The sequence below is a fragment of the Tursiops truncatus genome, chromosome 11 (genome assembly GCF_011762595.2).
Source record: "Tursiops truncatus isolate mTurTru1 chromosome 11, mTurTru1.mat.Y, whole genome shotgun sequence".
Taxonomy (NCBI): domain Eukaryota; kingdom Metazoa; phylum Chordata; class Mammalia; order Artiodactyla; family Delphinidae; genus Tursiops; species Tursiops truncatus.
This window is the reverse complement of record NC_047044.1, coordinates 70,857,669-70,877,188: the sequence shown is the minus strand read 5'-3', so window position 1 is coordinate 70,877,188 and position 19,520 is coordinate 70,857,669. Positions and strand designations below refer to the sequence as shown.

The 19,520-nt window shown below is 36.6% G+C and overlaps 1 protein-coding gene across 4 annotated transcripts in view; it reads left to right on the top strand.

Moving 5' to 3' along the window:
* Positions 1-19,520, top strand: part of CNTN1 (contactin 1) — a 376,722-nt gene that overhangs the window by 77,728 nt on the left and 279,474 nt on the right. For all 4 annotated transcript variants that reach the window (XM_019934617.3, XM_073788827.1, XM_073788825.1 and 1 more), the window contains one exon: positions 13,851-13,898. The gene's annotated coding sequence lies outside the window, so the exon portion shown is untranslated. The remainder of the gene's footprint in view (positions 1-13,850; positions 13,899-19,520) is intronic.

Genomic DNA, 19,520 nt, shown 5'->3' with positions numbered 1-19,520 from the left:
AGGCTCTGGACGCGCAGGCTCAGTGGCCATGGCTCACGGACCTAGCTGCTCCGCGGCATGTGTGAGCCTCCTGGACCGGGGCATGAACCCGTGTCCCCTGCATTGGCAGGCAGACTCTCAACCACTGTGCCACCAGGGAAGCCCCTTTTCTTCCTTTTTTAGATGTTCTGTATCTAATTGCTTTAGCTGTAAGGGGAGATAGTTTATTTGAGTTTTTTCTTGTTTCTTGTAGTGGGATTGTATTGCTATAAACTTCCCTCTTAGAACTGCTTTTGCTGCGTCCCATAGGTTTTGGGTCATAGTGTTTTCATTTTCATTTGTTTCTAGGTATTTTTTGATTTCCTCTTTCATTTCTTTAGTGATCTCTTAGTTATTTAGTAGTGTATTGTTTAGCTTCCATGTGTTTGTATTTTTTACAGTTTTTTTCCTGTAATTGATATCTAGTCTCATAGTGTTGCAGTTCGAAATGACACTTGATATGATTTCAATTTTTTTAAATTTACCAAAGCTTGATTTGTAACCCAAGGTATGATCTATCCTGAAGAATGTTCCATAAGCACTTGAGAAGAAAGTATATTCTGTTGTTTTTGGATGGAATGTCCTATAAATATCAGTTAAGTCCATCTTGTTTAATGTGTCATTTAAATTTTGTGTTTCCTTATATATTTTCCTTATGGATAATCTGTCCATTGGTGAAAGTGGGGTGTTAAAGTCCCCTACTATTATTGTGTTACTGTCAATTTCCTCTTTTATGGCTATTAGCATTTGCCTTATGTATTGAGGTGCTCCTATGTTGGGTGCATAAATATTTACAATTGTTATACCATCTTCTTGGATTGATCCCTTGATCATTATGTAGTGTCCTTCTTTGTCTCTTGTCTTTGCTTTGAAGTCTATTTTGTCTGATATGAGAATTTCTACTCCAGCTTTCTTTTGATTTCCATTTGCATGGAATATCTTTTTCCATTCCCTCACTTTCAGTCTGTATGTGTCCCTAGGTCTGAAGTGAGTCTCTTGTAGACAGCATATATATGGGTCTTGTTTTTGTATGCATTCAGCCAGTCTGTGACTTTTGGTTGGAGCATTGAATCTATTTACATTTAAGGGAATTATTGATATGTATGTTCCTATTCCCATTTTCTTAATTGTTTTGGGTTTGTTATTGTAGATCTTTTTCTTCTCTTGTGTTTCTTGCCTAGAGAAATTCCTTTAGCATTTGTTGTAAAGCTGGTTGGTGGTGCTGATTCTCTTAGCTTTTGCTTGTCTGTAAAGGTTTTAATTTCTCCATCAAATCTAAATGAGATCCTTGCTGGGTACAGTAACCTTGGTTGTAGTTTTTCCCTTTCATCACTTTAAATATTTCCTGCCACTCCTTTCTGGCTTGCAGAGTTTCTGCTGAAAGATCTGCTGTTAACCTTATGGGGATTCCCCTGTATGTTATTTCTTGCTTTTCCCTTGCTGCTTTTAATATGTTTTCTTTGTATTCGATAGTTTGATTAGTATGCATCTTGGCATGTTTCTCCTTGGATTTATCCTGTATGAGACTCTCTGTGCTTCCTGGACTTGACTATTTCCTTTCCCATATTAGGGAAATTTTCAACTATAATCTCTTCCAATATTTTCTCATTCCCTTTCTTTTTGTCTTCTTCTTCTGGGACTACTATAATTCGAATGTTGGTGCAGTTAATATTGTCCTGGAGTTCTCTGAGACTGTCCTCAGTTCTTTTCATTCTTTTTTCTTTATTCGTCTCTGCAGCAGTTATTTCCACTATTTTGTCTTCCAGGTCATTTATCCTTTCTTCTGCCTCAGTTCTGCTATTGATTCCTTCTAGATAATTTTTAATTTCATTTATTGTGCTGTTCATCATTGTTTGTTTGCTCTTTAATTCTTCTAGGTCCTTGTGAAACATTTCTTGTATTTTCTCCTTTCTATTTCCATTATTTTGGATCATCTTTACAATTTTTACTCTGAATTCTTTTTCAGGTAGACTGCCTACTTCCTCCTCATTTGTTTTGGTCTGGTAGGTTTTTAATTTGCTCTTTCATCTGGTGTGTATTTCTCTGTCTTCTCATTTTGCTTAACTTACTGTGTTTGAGGTCACCTTTTCCCAGGCTGCATATTTGTTGTTCTTTTTGTTTTTCCTGTCTTTCCCCAGTGGGTAAGGTTATTTCAGTGGGTTGTTTAAGCTTCCTGGTGGAGGGGACTCGTGCCTGTGTGCTGGTGGGTGAGGCTGGATCTTGTCTTTCTGGTGTGCAGGACTTCGTCCAGTGGTGTGTTTTGGGGTATCTGTGAACTTATTATGCTTTTAGGCAGCCTCTCTGCTAATGGGTTGTGTTGTGTTCCTGCTTTGCTAGTTGTTTGTCATGGGGTGTCCAGCACAGGAGTTTTCTGGTCATTGAGTGGAGCTGGGTCTTAGCATTGAGATGGAGATCTCTTGCAGAGCTCTCACTGACTGATATTACGTGAGGCCTGGAGGTCTCTGGTGGTCCAATGTCCTGAACTTGCCTCTCCCACCTAAGAGGCTCAGGCCTGACACCTGGCCAGAGCACCAAGACACTGTCAGCCACATGGCTTAGAAGAAAATGGAGGAAAAGCAAGAAAGAAAAAATAAAATAAAGTGAAATAGAATAAACAAATTTATTAAAATAAAAAATAAGAATATTATTAAAATGAAAAAATTAAAAAAGTTTTTTAAAAAAATAAGAGAGCAACCAAACCAATAAAGAAACTCACCAATGATAATAAGCACTAAAAGCTACGCTAAGATAAATATAAAAATCAGAAACTAGTCAGTCGTTTACAGCAAACCCCAAGTCTACAGTTGCCCCCAAAGTCCACTGCCTCAATTTTTGGATGTCTTGTTGTCTATTCAGGTATTCCACAGGTGCAGGGTACATGAAGTTGATTGTGGAGATTTAATCCACTGCTCCTGATGCTGCATGGAAAAACCTCCCTTTCTCTTCTTTGTTTGCACAGCTCCTGGGGTTCAGCTTTGGATTTGGCCCTGCCTCTGCATTTAGGTCACCCTCTGGTGTTTGTTCTTTGCCCAGACAGGAGGGAGTTAAAGGAACGGCTGATTAAGGGGCTCTGGCTCAGTCAGGCCGGGGGGGAGGGAGATGTATGGAATGTGGGGTGAGCCTGAAGCAGCAGAGGCCAGCATGATGTTGCAACAGCCTGAGGCACGCCGTGTGTTCTCCCGGGGAAGTTGTCCCTGGATCACGGGACCCTGGTGGTGGTGGATAGTGACCTATGCTTGCATGCAGGATTCTTGGTGCCTGCAGCAGCAGTCTTAGCATTTCACACCCATCTCTGTGGTCTGCGCTGATAGCTGTGGCTCACCCTCATCTCTGAAGCTCATTTAGGCAGTGCTCTGAATCCCTTCTCATAGTGCACCCTGAAACAATGGTCTCTTGACTCTTAGGTATTTCCAGACATTTTCCCAGACTCCTTCCTGGTTAGCTGTGGTGCAGTAGCTCCCATCAGCTATGTTCACGCCACCAACCCCAGTCCTCTCCCTGCGCTCCGACTGAAGCCCGAGCCTCAGCTCCCAGCCCCTGCCCGCTCTGGCGGGTGAGCAAAGCCTCTCAGACTGGTGAGCGCTGGTCGGCAGTGATTCTCTATGCAGGAATATCTGCTTTGCCCTCTGCACCCCTGTTGCTGCACTCTCTTCCATAGCTCTGAAGCTTCTCCCCTGCCACCCCCCGTCTCCATCAGTGAAGGGGTTTCCTAGTGTGTGAAAACTTTTCCTCCTTCACAGCTCCCTCCCACTGGTGCAGGTCCCATCCCTATTCTTTTGTCTCTGTTTTTTCTTTTTTCTTTTGCCCTACCCAGGTATGTGGGGAGTTTCTTGCCTTTTGGAAAGTCTGAAGTCTTCTGCCAGCATTCAGTAGGTGTTCTGTAGGAATTGTTCCACGTATAGATGTATTTTTGATGTATTTGTGAGGAGGAAGCTGATCTCCACATCTTACCTCTCCGCCATCTTGTAGGTCCTCTTTAAATCTTATATCCTGATAAAGGGTAACATATATAGGTATATTATGAATAAGCCATGGTTCATGTTCTTTTTTGTACTGTTTACATTTTACTTCATTTGAAGAACCTTTCTTTCCAATTCCAGGTAATGCAAAGAGCTGTAAGGCTAGAAATCATCACTCAGGAACAAAAGTGTACAAATATCTACATCCATGAATTTAATGCAAGACTACAGAGAGATACGTGATGTTTTGTTATTTGTAGGCACCAGCAAGTTTTCACAACCTAAGATCAAGATTTAACACAAAGAATTATTACAATGGCTACTTGAAATGGTACAAAATTGCCCTGGGAACTATGACCAAAAACAAACCAGCAAACAAACAAAAACAAACCTTAGAGGTCAGTGTAAGGCAAAAATGTACTGTAGTTAGTACATTACTGCATAGTTACTTTATAGGTCAGTTACACATCTAAATAGATCTTAATGCTAGAAAACAAAATTTATTTGAGTCATAAGTGTGGCTTATTATTATCTATTGTGAAAGCTACAAATGCAACTATTTAGGGCATTTACCTCATTCCACAGGGTGACCTGTAATGCTGATGCAGCCTATAGCACTAACATTTCTCTATTATTATTTTATTTTATATTTCTATCATCATAATTAAGTTGGGAGGATCTACAATATTCTGAGACAGATGAGATCTTCTTATGGCTAGGTCAAATATTGGACACATAAAAGTAAAGCCTCATAAAAATACTAAAATCCATTGAATTGTACACTTAAAATGTGTCAATTTTATGGTATGCAAATAATATCTAAATAAAGCTCCTTAAAAAAAAAAGATAGAAGCAGGACAGGATATCACTTGAAGCCACTACTGATTGATGACTTGGGATTCCTGGATCTTCTGTGAAATACAGTAGTGTCAGTTATTCATCTCCAACTTTTTATCTTAAATTGCTTTCTTTCTTCCAGATACTTTTCCATCTTCAAAAATGTCCAGTCAGCTTCAGCTCATAAAAACAAATATGAAACAGAACAAATCTTTATCCTTCTTTCCTCCTTTTCTGCCTTCTCTTAGGTTTTAGATTTTTTTTAAATGTCTGCACATTCTATTTCTTCATCTTTACCCTCCACCCAGTTCTGGCCCCTCACTTTATTATCGGATTGAGACTGACTGTGCAGCATTCACTAGTTGTTCTTGGATTGCCAGATATAGTGATTTCTGCACAGTTCGCATCTTCCTGGAACTCTCTGAAGTAAGGGACATTCTTGAGAATCTCTTTTCATTAACACATTTTTTGTTTTTGGCTTCAGTGATGCTATTTTTAACTTGTCATATCCCATCTCTAATTAGAGTTCTACAGTGTTATTTCTTTTTTTGGCTTATCTTGTAGGTCCCACTTCTCCCAATCCTAGACGCTTCCCAACTACATTCTCTCATTCTCTTGGCATTTGCTCTCACACTTCTATGAAAATGACACCCAAATCCCCAGCTCTATCCTTACTCACTGTCTTAACTTTGGATACATATTTTCCACTTTCTTTTTGATTTCTCCATCATCTCATACTGAACTTCAAAAAAGGAATCTTTCCTCTTCCCCCAGACTTTATCTCCCAATCTTAATTAATAATATATTCATACATGTAGTCAACAATCTTATGATATTTATATTATCTACAATTCTTATCTCTTTCTTATTCTCTGTATCCAGGCAGTTACCAGGTCCTGTCATTCCTATCTTGAAATTTCTTTCATGTTATATAAAACCTTTCTCTGTTTTCGTAGTTATAAACTATTCCCAGGACTTTAAGGCAGGGAAGGGACTGTTACATATACAGTCTAGTAGCACAGAATTCCCTCAAGACCTTACTTTTTGTAACACTCCAGGAGGCTGTCCTGACACAAAATTCATCATAATGTGAAAGAACAATGTCTTTAGAATCAGGCCAGGACTGAAGCTATCACATATGGTGCATTGCTGTAAATTAGAAAAAGAATCCTAAAATATACATCTTTCTATCAAAAAATAGTCATAATATTGATTTTTTCAAGACAAATAAACTCTATTGACACCTGTGGGAAATTTTCAATAATAAATATACCAATCTACCTCATCTATACCCTTATATGTAGTGTTCTAACAAGTGCAGAAATTACACAACCATACATGGTAGCACTGCATGGGTCTAATTTTTCAAATCCTGGCCCTACAGCTATGTAACATTGGTAATATACTTAACCACTTTAAACTTCAGATTTATGACCTATAAAGTGTGACTAATACTACTATATCTTTCAGAGTTTTTAGCAAGGGTAAATAAGAAAAAAAACTATATATATATATATATATATATATATATATATATATAATTAGCAACTTCAAGTTTACCTGCGTATGTTCTCAATCTGCTGCCCCAATAGTACAAATCATTAAAAGATGCCAGATTGTGGAATTCCTTACACTAATATAAAGATGAGATGAAAATACTGTTGGTTTTAACAGCTCACTATAAATCATTAAAATTTTTACCTCTGAGAGTATTTCATGGAGGACATTTCAAAAGAATTAGAAGAGGGCTTCCCTGGTGGTGCAGTGGTTGAGAGTCCACCTGCTGATGCAGGGGACACGGGTTCGTGCCCTGGTCTGGGAAGATCCCATATGCCACGGAGCAGCTGGGCCCGTGAGCCATGGCCGCTGAGCCTGCGCGTCTGGAGCTTGTGCGCCGCAACGTGAGAGGCCACAACAGTGAGAGGCCTGCGTACCACAAAAAAAAAAAAAATTAGAAGAATAGATGTCCTATTTTTCCATTAACTAAGGGTTGTAGCCCAGAGCCTAATGTTTATACCTGAAAGTTGCTGTTAGCTATTTGGACAAAATGATGAGAAAGCTTTTAGCACACTACAAGAAAGTGTCTTGGTTTCATCATTTCCATGTTATGATTATATTTTATTATTCTCTTATATTAGGATCAGCAAACTACAGGCCATGGGCCTTATGTACTCTTTTTGTAAATAAAGTTTTATTGGGACACAGTCACACACATTTATATATGCATTGTCTAGGCTGCTTTTCCACCACAATGTTAGAGTTGAGTAGTTGTCACAGAGAACTGTTGGTCCACTAAGCAAAGAATATTTACTATCTGGCCCTTTTCCTAAAATGTTTGCTGATCCCTACCTTTCTGGTCACTTTAAAAATATTAATGCACTTGAACTTCAATTTTGCTCAATTTTACACATATGAAGAAAAAAGATTGTATTAATCTGGAGTATGGTGAGACTTATTTTTCCTTCCAAAGTATATTTTACGGCTCAACAATGGAAAGTTAGTTTCTGTATGCTGCCTTAAACATGTGCAATTCTCAGGTTTTTTTTTTTTTAAAAAAAGAAAACAATACAAACAAAAACCCCCTAAGGCAGAACAACCTGTTTCTTTTCACCAGATTTTTATTGGCATTACCTAGAAAATATTTCCTGTAAGAAATAAGCTTTTTAACAACTGATATTTTCCTTTCTTTTAACATTAAAAAGTGATAGTAGGGAAACATCCATTTAATAGTCAGAAGAGCCATGAATTTGATGACATAGTGATGGAGTTATTTCCCTGTTGGAAACTATTTTTGATTGAAATTCAGGGAATTCATGATTACCCATTTTTTTTCATTAAAGCAAGTAGTTGAAACCATAATTTTCACACGGGAAAACAATTCATATTTTGCAAGATTAAAAAAATTAATACTCTACATTAAAAGCTCAGTAAATAATGATTTCTCAATAGTAGTTAATTTTTTATTATAAAGATTAAGTTCATTAAGTAAAATATGTCAAATTATTTCAGCATACCCTTCAAAAAGTCTATTTAATGATCAACTCCCCATCAGTTTGTTTTGAATTACTTAACTGTTCCTTCTGTGTGCTACTTCTCATTTTTAAAAATGAATAAGAATTTAACACTCTTCACCTTTTTTCACCTTTAACTTAAAAGAATTCTACCAAAGACATTTATAATTTAAAAGCTCATTGTCTGGTGTCATTTGGATATGTAGATATACCTAAAGGTATAATTAGTTATGGAGCAAGGAAATATACAGCAAACTTTAAGATATTTATTTTTTATCAGGCTTTCCAATTTCCTAAATATCAATGGCCAGGGAATGGACCTTAATTAAAAGAACATCCTCCAAGAAGTTTGCTGTCAGTTAAGACATTCTTTGTAGTGTGTTTTAGAGTCAAGTCATGAAAGTTAAGTTTTCCTATTATTAACTGTGAAGCAGTTAAGAAATACTTTGGGATCCAATATAGAAAATCCTCAAAGTTAAATAAAATTGTTAGGAGAAATGAAATCTGTTTTTAAAAGAAGAAATTGATTACAAAAAAGTAGCATTTCCACTGATATCAAAATATAGGTACAAAGCACAACAGGGTGCATATTAGCTGGATTATGAAAGATATTCATAGACAAGCATAGTTCAAAGCAATCTAGTTCTGGTTCCTGCTGCTGTTATTGTTATGAGGATTCATTTTATCTGGAAATATAAATCTCCCTAAAGTCACAGTGGTTCCTGGGGAAAACATAAAGAATTTGAGCTTAGAATTTAGTCTGGATTCCTAAGATCTTTTGGACCATGTATCTTTCTCCTGAAAAAGCTTCAGACCAAATTGTAGTCTATATTTTATATTGTATTCTAGACTGTGGTCCTACAAAGCTTAAAATTTACCTCCTTTGGGAACTATAGCTCATCAGCACAGGTATATGGAAGAGTTGTTCTGTACTCTTATTATACCAGGAGTGCTGCTCACCAAAACAATCAGTTTATTCAAGTAATTGGAAAACAATGTGAAGTATTTATACACAGTGAACACAGCCTAAGACAAAAACTATAGTTTGGGAAAATAATAAGAAGTTAGGGTTGGACAAGATGGCCATAAGAAGTTATCTATCTCATTTTGTATAAGAAAGGCATACTGGAAAGATGACAGGTAGACTTGCTGTATCTACATTCCAGTTGGGAAAAGGGATAAAGAATCATCTGAATGATTAGGCTTTAAAGTTTAAGGCCATTAGAGATTTGGAATGTTTGAGATGAAAGATCTGAAACATCAGCCAAGAATTTATTTAGTTGTCAATAATGTGGGAAACTATTGATACAATATGGTTCTGGGATATCCAACATAGAAAATAAAATTTGAAATTGTTTCTCACACTTGTCTTTGTCTCATATTTTTATAGTTTCTTTTTTGAGGAAAAAAGAAAAAAGACCAAGCTTCATTTTAAGGTTAATCTCAAAATTCCATGAATGAAAAGAGAAGGACTTTAAGGAAAGGTCAAGGCACTCTAGTCGAGCCTCTTGTTTTGGTTAGAGGTTCAGGGCTTATTGAGTAAGAAGATGTGATGTGTTTTCTGGAATGACCAATCGCACGAAAGGGTAGATTTCTTTTTAAAGAATTTTATGCAAAGATGACAGAAGTCTCTTTTCTTTATGAAGATGTATGACTCATTAATGAATCAGTCTTTGTCTTGCACTAGACAGCAATCACATGCTCACTAGTAAGGTTGCTTCTGTTAGCAAGAACTGTCTCATCCATAAGCAGCTAAAAGTGGAAGCCAAATACATGAAAATAAGTTGAATGCAAAACAAACTCAAGATTTTGAAATGTAAGTGATCAGCAAAAGGAATGATAATCTTGGAATATAAGTAATGACTGTATTAGGTCTATTAAGCTATCTATGAATAGATGGGTAAAGCGCTAGGAACAGGCAAACCCACAATCATGTCTGGGACAAAGGGTCTCAGAAGAGACAAAGGGATGAAGTCAGATGTGAAGAGATTTTGTGTAAGCCACCAGAAGAAACACGAACACTGCACTCTCACACTTGGGTCTCTATCTCATTGGGCATCTGTCTCGATCATTCAAAATAGAAAATTTTAAATCTCAGCTCAGGCTGGGCCATTACACATGGCCCCAATCCTATGCTGAGTATGTGGCAGAGATCCCTGGGTAAACTTTCCTCTCATTTCCTAAGGGTTCCATTGGAGACAAGTTTTCCCCTCACGTATTAGGAACAACTTACATGTAGAATGAATTCTGTTTTTTTTTAATATCTTATGTGGGATAAGAGGAGAGTTGGCCATTGTTATTTCTTCCTTCCATAAAATTAGTCACCAAAATGAAGTATTGGAACAAGAGTACTCAAAACAACATCATTAGGTGAATAAGGCAGCATAAAAGGCCATAAATTTAATTATCTCTGTGTGTACACTGTCTTCTCAATTGTACCCTATTACAAAGTGGATACTTATTGATTTACTTAGTGTCTGCTTATATTTTGGTTTCTGCATCTGTTGTCATTTTCCGTAAGGAGAAAAGAATAGCTTTCCCTTAGAGTAGCAATGTAAATGATCAAAGTAACAGATCTTTGGAAACTAAGTTCTCTTTTTTCTGTTCTGTTCCTTCTACTGTTTTTCATTAGTCATCTCAGGAGATTAAATTTTCTTTAGAATACTAATTGGATGGAATTTTGCCTTGTCACTTAAGAAATTGTTAATCCTGGAAGTTAAATTTTGTGACAAAACAACATTTTAATTGATTTACTTTTCAAATCTGCTGTAATTAACCAAATGTGTCTGGTTCTTGAGGAAGAGGTCTATAATTCTCCTGTATGAAAATATCGAGCAATGAAAGTCTATCTGGAAAAGATTTTTCTCCCCAGCCAAACACATGGTTTTTCCCCTTAATTAAAAAAAAAGGGAGGTATTCTAAATGCCAGCTGCACTTTTCCGTTGACCAGAGGAAAGTTCATAACAGCCTCCTCTATCTTACTGAATGCAGCAAACATGCTTCAGTCCTCATCAGACTTGTTCTCTGCAGCCTCCATACTCTTGCCTTGTCAAGGTCCCTCCTTCCACAGATCCTTCTTCATGTCTTCCATCATGCCATACTCTGTTGGATTTTCCTGAGTTTCTTTGTTTCTCTTCAGTTTCCCTTGCTGGTTCATTTTCCTCTGCGCATGCCTGCATTCTCCAGGGCTCTGCTGGCATTAGCCTCTCTTCTCACTTCCCAACTCTCGTACCTTATGCAGTACAGCTAAGTCTTTAACAACACAGGCTACATAAACTGACTACCTATGTTTAATCCTGTGCATTAGTTTCCTGTTGCTGTGTAGCAACTTCCCACAACTTTGTGGCTTAAGACAACACTCATTCAGCATTTCACAGTTTTGCAGGACAGAAATCTGGGTGGAGTTCAGCTGGGTTCTCTGCTCAAGGTCTCACCAGGCTGAATTCTAGCTGGAGGCTAGGGCTGAGGACTCATCTGAGAGGCTTGAATCTTCTTCCAAGCTCACTAGTGTTGGCAGAATTTAATTTCTTGTGGTTGTAGAACTGAAGGTCCCATCTTCTTGATGGCTGTTGGCCAGGGCCTAGTGTCAGTTCTTAGAAACCGCCTGTGATTCTCTGCCACGTGACCCCCTACCTAGACCTTCTAACACTTCCAATTTGACGTTCTTTTAAAGGGATGAACTGATTAGGCTAGGCCTACGTCATCTCCCTTTTGTTTTTAACTCAAAGTCAACTGATTAATAACTAAATAGTAGGAATTGTATCCCATCACAATTACAGATTTTGCCCTGCACAGGAGAGGAAATTGTGTGTACAAGGTACGTACACCAGGGGTTACGAGTGTTTGAGGCCATCTTAGAATTCTGCCTATCACATCCTAGTTCTGCCATTTACTAGCTGCATGAATTTAGGCAAGTTATATAATTTCTCTGTACCTTGGTTTTTGCATCTTTAAAGTGGGATAATAAATAAAATATTCTTTGTGGAGTTATTTTGAGGACTAATGGGATTGATACATGTAAAATCCTTAGAACTGTGCCTGATACATAGTAAGAGCCTGCAAATTTTCAGTTATCATTATTAATCTATTTTCTCTCCATAGATATTGCATCCACTCCCATGACATCACACAATTACTGATATTCTTATGGTAGATATTGCTTTTCCAAATAATTACACTTTTTAAATCTAAACTTATGACTTCACTTGCAAACCTGATCTTTTCTAGTGATTCTTATCACAGCAAATAGTACAATTATACTATTATAGTATAATAGTTCCTTATGCTTTCCAATTTTCTCTTCCTTTCCTACCATTCATTCATTAAAAAATTATTTTTTGGAGTATCAACTATGTACAAAGCATATGATGACAGAGGATATAATGGTCAGTAAAAAGATACAGTCTCTGCCCTCATAGAACTTATAATCAAGTTAGAGAGACAGATTATACTGTATCACACAAAACATTAAAATAAACCCATTTTCTCAATATCTTTTGCAAACACTCAAGTCAAAGCCACTACCTCTCTTTCCTGAACTAGAGCAATAACCCTTCACTGGGTTCCAACATTCACTCTTCCTCCACTTTTTTCCTCCTCTCAGAGCTACCCTCTTCAAGGAAACCTCATTATGTCACTCATCTGCAGAAATCCTTTCAATGGCCTCTTGTAATATGTAAGATAAAAACAAATCTTCTTCATAACCTGCCGTGCCCCTGCCAGAGCTCTCCAGCTCTGTACACCCCCACTCACCCCTCCTGGTCTGTGCTTTAGCCCTATGGCCTTCTTCTTGCTCCTCCATGGTGCCTCGCTCCTTCATGCCTCAGCACTGTGCACCTGCCAGTCCTTCAAAACTGGCCACTCTCTCTCTTCCCTGCTCTGTCTTTGCCTGATCATTCTGAGTTTAAATTTTATTCCCTCCAAACTAAATCAGCATCCTCATTATACTCAAAGTACCATATGAGTCTTCTTCATCACATTTAATATAACATATAGTTATGTATTGATTTGAGTCATTATTTGATTAATATCTGCCATCATTCTGAAGAAGGGATGTTTGAGACAAGATCTAAAAGAAGAGCTTCAGCCACATGAAAAGTTATATTTCATAGATTTCAAGTGTGTTTTGTTTATGAGGGAATATGACATAGCTTGTATTTTAAATGTAAAGACTAATCTCAGAATGGGGATTTGAGGGGCAAGCTTCCTATGTAACTACCTCTGTGTTAATTCAGACCAAGCTTACCTTATTAGTATTTGGGAGGGAACACATTTGTGATCATGAGGGTTACTGAAGACTTGAACAAGAATGTGAGAAAGTGTTCTTTAAACTATAAAACTCACAACATGACTTTTGCTGCTGTTATTGTTAATATCACCAAAATATCAGGTTATCCAAACACTTGAGCTCAGTTGAATTTGATCCATTAAATTACACCCAAATACTTGGTTTACTTTACCAAATTATTTAGGTCTACCTGTGTTTTTTTTCCTTAAATTTACTTATGTGTGTGTGTGTGTGTGTGTGTGTGTGTGTGTGTGTGTGTGTGTAATACCATTCTATCAATATGTAAACATACATTTGGAATACTCACACATATACATATGGTGTATGTGTGGTGCGTATGGTATATACACACGCTTCCTATAGTATATTTTAGTCTAGTGTTCATTATCATAAAATGGGTCAAGTTCAGAAGTCCTATTATTATAGCTTTATTTAAAATGTTAATTTTTAATACAATTCAATAATGCTTAATAAGATGATATTTGGGATATAACTCATCAATAGGCTTTGCAAATAGTGAAACAAGTCAAATTCCTTTAGCTTAAAAGTGTTTACTGATTTTTAAAATATATTTTATGAATATTCCAAAACTTTAGTGGTCAAGGCAATAAACAAAAACTTCTAGATGATGAATATGCTACTAATTTTTTGTAGAAAATATTAAAAATCATTGCTAAAAGTAAAAGCACCTTTATCTTCAAGCTAACTGACTGTCGTTTCATAATTATTGACTTGTAGATATCTGCTTTGAATGGTTTCTGAAGCCAAATTCAGAACAATCTTAAGGTAAGCTGTTTACTCGGGGGATGTGTATGTTTATGTACATGTATTTTAGTTTTAAAGAATAAAAATTATGCCAAAACAGTGTGTGATAGAATATTCAAATGTATTTTTAGTAACTGAGCATGGAGAAATTTTCCGGTTCATGATAAACACTCAATGTTATTGCTTCTGTTTTATCTGTTATTTCTCAACTTCAAAAATATCAAAATGTGATAAACTGTTTGATGACTACTTATTAAATGTCCTTTCAGTGCCCTCTCGCACAATAGCCATACAAGTAAATCACTGTGTAAATACATAAAACAAGTAAAGGACAATTAATCCTGAGTTAATAGAGGTTGGAATGAGTTATCAAATATGGGCTGAATGAGAAACCTGAGGCTGGTTAAAGTTATGTAGCTGGTAAGTGGCACAGTTACAAGCTGAGGCCTAACTAACGCCCAAATTTTGGTTTCTTATCACTGTGTAAACTACCTGGAAAAGATAAGAGTTAAACCGAATTTTGCAAATTTTCTACTGAAGAGACAATGAGAAGGGAACGTTTTGTGCTATGACGACCGTTAACAAAAGCGTGAAAGATCCTATAGATATGCAGTGTGCTAGAGTGACAAGTTGTAATGAAGAGCATTTGAGAAAAATGTAATAAAAATTGTATAGCCAGAGCAGATTGAGATTACGGACATACTTTGATGGATAATATTGAGTGACTGTTCCAGTTTCATCTCTAGTGTCCTCTACCTGCAAACTACTAAATTGGATTATTGCCATTGGAGTTGGGTACAAGAATCCAGAATGTGGTCAGGGTGATCAGTTAAAAAAGATAAAAAGTATTGAATTAAAAGGGATCTTTGAAAATTATCTAGTCCTGTCAAGACATGAAGTGATGTCCTAATTCTAATAGAGGCCAGAAGACCTGGAAGCAAACAAATATGACAACTCTTTATGATAGATTAGATAAGAGGAATAAAGGAAGGAAGAACAGAGAGGGTTTTAAGATTATTCTCACAGAAAAAAAGGAAAAATTTTAAAACTGATAGAAAAGGAATATAAACTATTTTGTTAGAGAACAGAATGAGTTTGGTTTCTCTATTTTGCATCTGAAATATTGAAGGGGACCCACATTCACAGTTCTTACAGGACATAGAAAGTTAAATGAAGAAAGGGGTGAAGATTGGGTCCTAATTCCATTAAATGTATTTATTACTTTAGAGGGGGTGATTACTCTGGAAGGATTAGTATAAAAATAGAAGAACATATGGCTGATATTTAAACACCATTTTCAGTTGAACATTTTAAGAACAAAATATAGGGGTGTAAGCTTGAAAAATATATGTAAGAAGATGTAACTTGTATGCCTTCTATATGTAACACTAAATTCTCAAAGGTTTTATTTGTTTTGGATTATTGTTTTGGGATTTTGTTTATTTCTTTGTTTGGCAACATAGTGTATTTCTTTTAAAAGTAAGTAATGCAAATTACTTAAAAATCAGCTCTGGAAAACATTTATTTTAAATACTGACAATGTTACTTCTTTTACTTTAAGGATTTTCTTTCATTGGGCGTTACCATTATCCTGTTAACAATGCTTCAGGCAAAATACAATTTTAAATTACTTTTATTTAAGAATCTAAGCTCTCATTCATTCATTGTGCAATGAAATATGTGAATTAGATGGTAAACAAGAAGAGAAAGAAAGAAGGGAATCTCTACTTAGAGTACAAATTACTTCATTTGGAGTGATGTCTCTCACTAATGCTGGCCTACAATTCTATAATATTTCTAGTAATATTAAAAAAATTTTCCCTAATATTAGTTTAAAATACAGGTTAAAATAATATGTATACAGAATTATAAACTTCTTACATTGTACTAAACATACTCACTCATAGATTAAATTCATCAAATATCTATTCAGTACCTAAATTCAGTGCTAAATTCTGGGCCCATTACAATACTTTTAATACATATGGCTTCTCTTTTCAAGATGCTCACAGTCTAGTTAAAAAAAAAAAACCCAAATATATAAACAAATTATTACATCGTAACATAATCCCTTGTTATGGAAGGACAAAGGATTGGATTACTTCTGATTGAGTGGATCAAGACTGGTTGTAAATATCATCAAGGAAATGTAGATCTTTAATTTACAAATCAAAAAGTAAACATACTTTCTAAATCTAAAGATTTGAGCTTAATTATGTTTATTTAAAATATAAAAGCAGTACAAAGACTAATTGAATTTCTTAGAGTTTGATTCTCAAAGACTATGTTTTTTTTTTTTTTCTTTCTATATTTGGAGTCTGGAGGAGAGTCTTTATATAGTGCTGTCAATACATTTTTAGAAAGTAGAGACTTAAAATGTGAAACATATTGCCTGTGGTCTGCTAATTTTTCTTGACATTAGTACCATCAGGAACTGTACTTGTTTCTGGTTTTATTTTTAAATTTATTTATTTATTTATTTTTGGCTGTGTTGGGTCTTTGCTGCTGTGCTGGGGCTGTCTCTCTGGCTGCGGCGAGCGGGGGCTGCTCTTCTTTGCAGTGCGTGGGCTTCTCATTGTGGTGGCTTCTCTTGTTGTGGAGCACGGACTCTAGGCATGTAGACTTCAGTAGTTGTGGCAGGCAGGCTCAGTAGTTGTGGCACGTGGGCTTAGTTGCTCCGCAGCATGTGGGATCTTCCCGGACCAGGGCTCAAACCTGTGTCCCCTGCATGGGCAGGCGGGTTCTTAACCACTGCGTCACCAGGGAAGCCCTGTACTTGTTAAATGCATGAAGAAGTTGAATGAAAAAACTATCACTTTGGTAACAGTTTTACTTAAGGTAATAAAACCCTTGTACAGGCAACAAACTGTATTACTTCAATTTTTTTTTTTTTTTTTTTTTTTTTTTTGCGGTACGCGGGCCTCTCACTGTTGTGGCCTCTCCCATTGCGGAGCACAGGCTCCGGGCGCGCAGGCTCAGCAGCCATGGCTCACGGGCCCAGCCGCTCCTCAGCATGTGGGATCTTCCCGGACCAGGGCACGAACCCGTGTCCCCTGCATCGGCAGGCGGACTCTCAACCACTGCGCCACCAGGGAAGCCCACTTCAATTTTTAGAAACTAAATTTAAGTAGGATTAAAAATAATTTATAGAACGTTCCTTTTCTAGCAGCTGTTAAATGAAAAACTCTAAAAATATGACTATAAAATACTTCTTTTTAAATGCTTTTCTGAAAGGGTAAGAAAGCAAAGAATCCAAAGGGGACAAAAACGAAGTGAAAAAAGAAACCCAAGAGGTAAGTAAGGGAAACACTGGGACAGAAGATGAAGCAAAGGGCTAACTCTAGTTGTAGTCTGATAGAAGTGTCTCTCTCAGAGAATCAGAACCCTTAAGGACAACACTCTAAGAATAAGGGTCTATACAAAATAAACCTACCACCAAGAAGGTACATCAAAAAACCATGCCTATCTAGACACTGCACTGGGTGGAGGGACACAGAATTGTCCTTAGAACTCAGAATTATTAGATGGCTTTCACTGAGACTTGGTGGCAGAATTTACCTGTGTGATCAATGAACTTTATCCAGTAATTTAGAGTGGTTCCAGATTCACAGTCAGTGAGTAGAAGCAAAATAAATCACTTGCTTTGTGAATCCAAATTGAATGTTCCCAAGATAAATTTCTAAAATAATTAGTTACTAATTTAAAAATTGCAAAGCATAAAGAATAAATTAGACTTGAGAGAAAGCTGAAAAAAACCATACAGAAGACATAGTCTTACAAAGATACATTGTATTGGAATGATCAGATTCAGAAAAGGAGTATGTTGAATAATCTAAAATTAAAAGAGAAATTAATTTTCTATTGCTATTTTTATTTTCTATGACAAATTACCACACACTTAGTGTCATAAAACAACAAATTGTACAAGTGTCACCAGATGAAACTCAAAGTATAGGCAGGATGCAATTCATTCTGGAGGCTCTAGGGAGAATCGAATTAATTTCTTGTTCATCTGGGTTGTTGGCACAAGTCAGTTCTTTGTGGTTATAGGACTAAGCCCCTTGTTTTATTGTTGGCTCTAGGTTGAGGGTTTCTCCCAGTTTCCAGATGCTGCCACATGACTTGACTTTGGGCCCCTTTTTTACTTTCAAAGCCAGCAAAGGCAGGTTGAGACTTTCTCACATCATATCTCTCTGACCTCTTCAGTCCAAGTTGGCAGTGTCTCTGCTTGTATAAGATTCTCAAGAGCTCTGTGGATTTTCCATAGATGTCACAAGGATTCAATCCATTAGACAAAGAGGCTCATGCGCAGATCTTTCCAAGAAAATCTCTACTTTTGGCTTCTGATGAGATGACTGATGGGATTTATGATAACTTCCTTAATTTTTTCAAAGAGTCTTTTATGTTACTGATTACTCTGATCTTTCGATCTTTCTGAAATAGCTCAGAAAAATAATCTCTTAATTTTTAAATAAATTTAAATGAATATCTTAATTTTAACATTTTGCCATATGGGAAGGCTGAGAATTTCCAAAATCATCAAGTCCTGATTCCTTTTTGTTTAACAGTTCCTCTGTCAGTTTATCTCTTTCCTCTTGCATTTACTCTAAGGGAAAAGAAGAAATCAGTCTGCACATTCAACACTTTACTTGGAAATCTCCTCAGTTAAATATCCAAGTTCATTGCTTACGAGTTCTGTTTTCCATATAACTGCATGACACAAGCCTGCTAAGATTTCTATGTAACAAAAATCCCTTTTCCTCTGGTTTCCAATAACATGTTCTCATTTCTTTCTGAGCCCTCACCAGCAGCATTCTTAAAATCCATGTTTCTATTAATAGTTTGTTCATGACCATTTATATTTTCTATGAGGCAATTTAGGACTTCTCTGTAATGCTCTTTACTTCCTTCTGAGCCCTCATGGACATTCTTTAATGTCCATATTTCTGCTAACAGTCTATTCAAAGAAAACTAGGCTTTTTCTTCCATACTTCATAAAATTCTTCCAGCCTGTACCCACTGCCTGATACCAAAATCAATTTCACATTTTTAGATATTTGTTACAGAAACACCTCAATTCTAGTACTAAAATCTATATTAATTTTCTATTGCTGCAAAAAAAATTACAAACAGTGGCTTAAAATAGCATAAGTTAATTATTTTATAGTTCTATAGAACAGAAGTTCAGTACAGTACAGTTCTCATTGGACTGAAATTAAGGGTGGCAGATATGTTCTGGAAGTTGTAAGGCAGAATCAGTTTTCTGCCCATTCACATTACTGACTGAGTTCAATTCCTTGTGGATGTAGGACTGGGGTCCCCATTTTCATGCTGACTATAAACTGAAGGTTGTTCCCAGCTTCCAAAGGTTGCTGCCTTTCTTGGTTTATGGCCTCTTCCTTACCTTTCTACAGCCAGCAACACTGGGCTAAGTGCTTTTCACATTGCATCTCTTGACCCATTCTTCTGCCTTCCTCTTCTGCTCTTAAGAGCTCATGTGATTGGATTGGGACCATCCAGGTAATCCAGGATAATCTCACCATTTCAAGGACACTACCTTGATCACATCTGCAAAGCCCCTTTTCCCAGGTAAGGTAACATATTTGCAGGTTTCTGAGGATTAGGTCATGGACATCCTGGGAG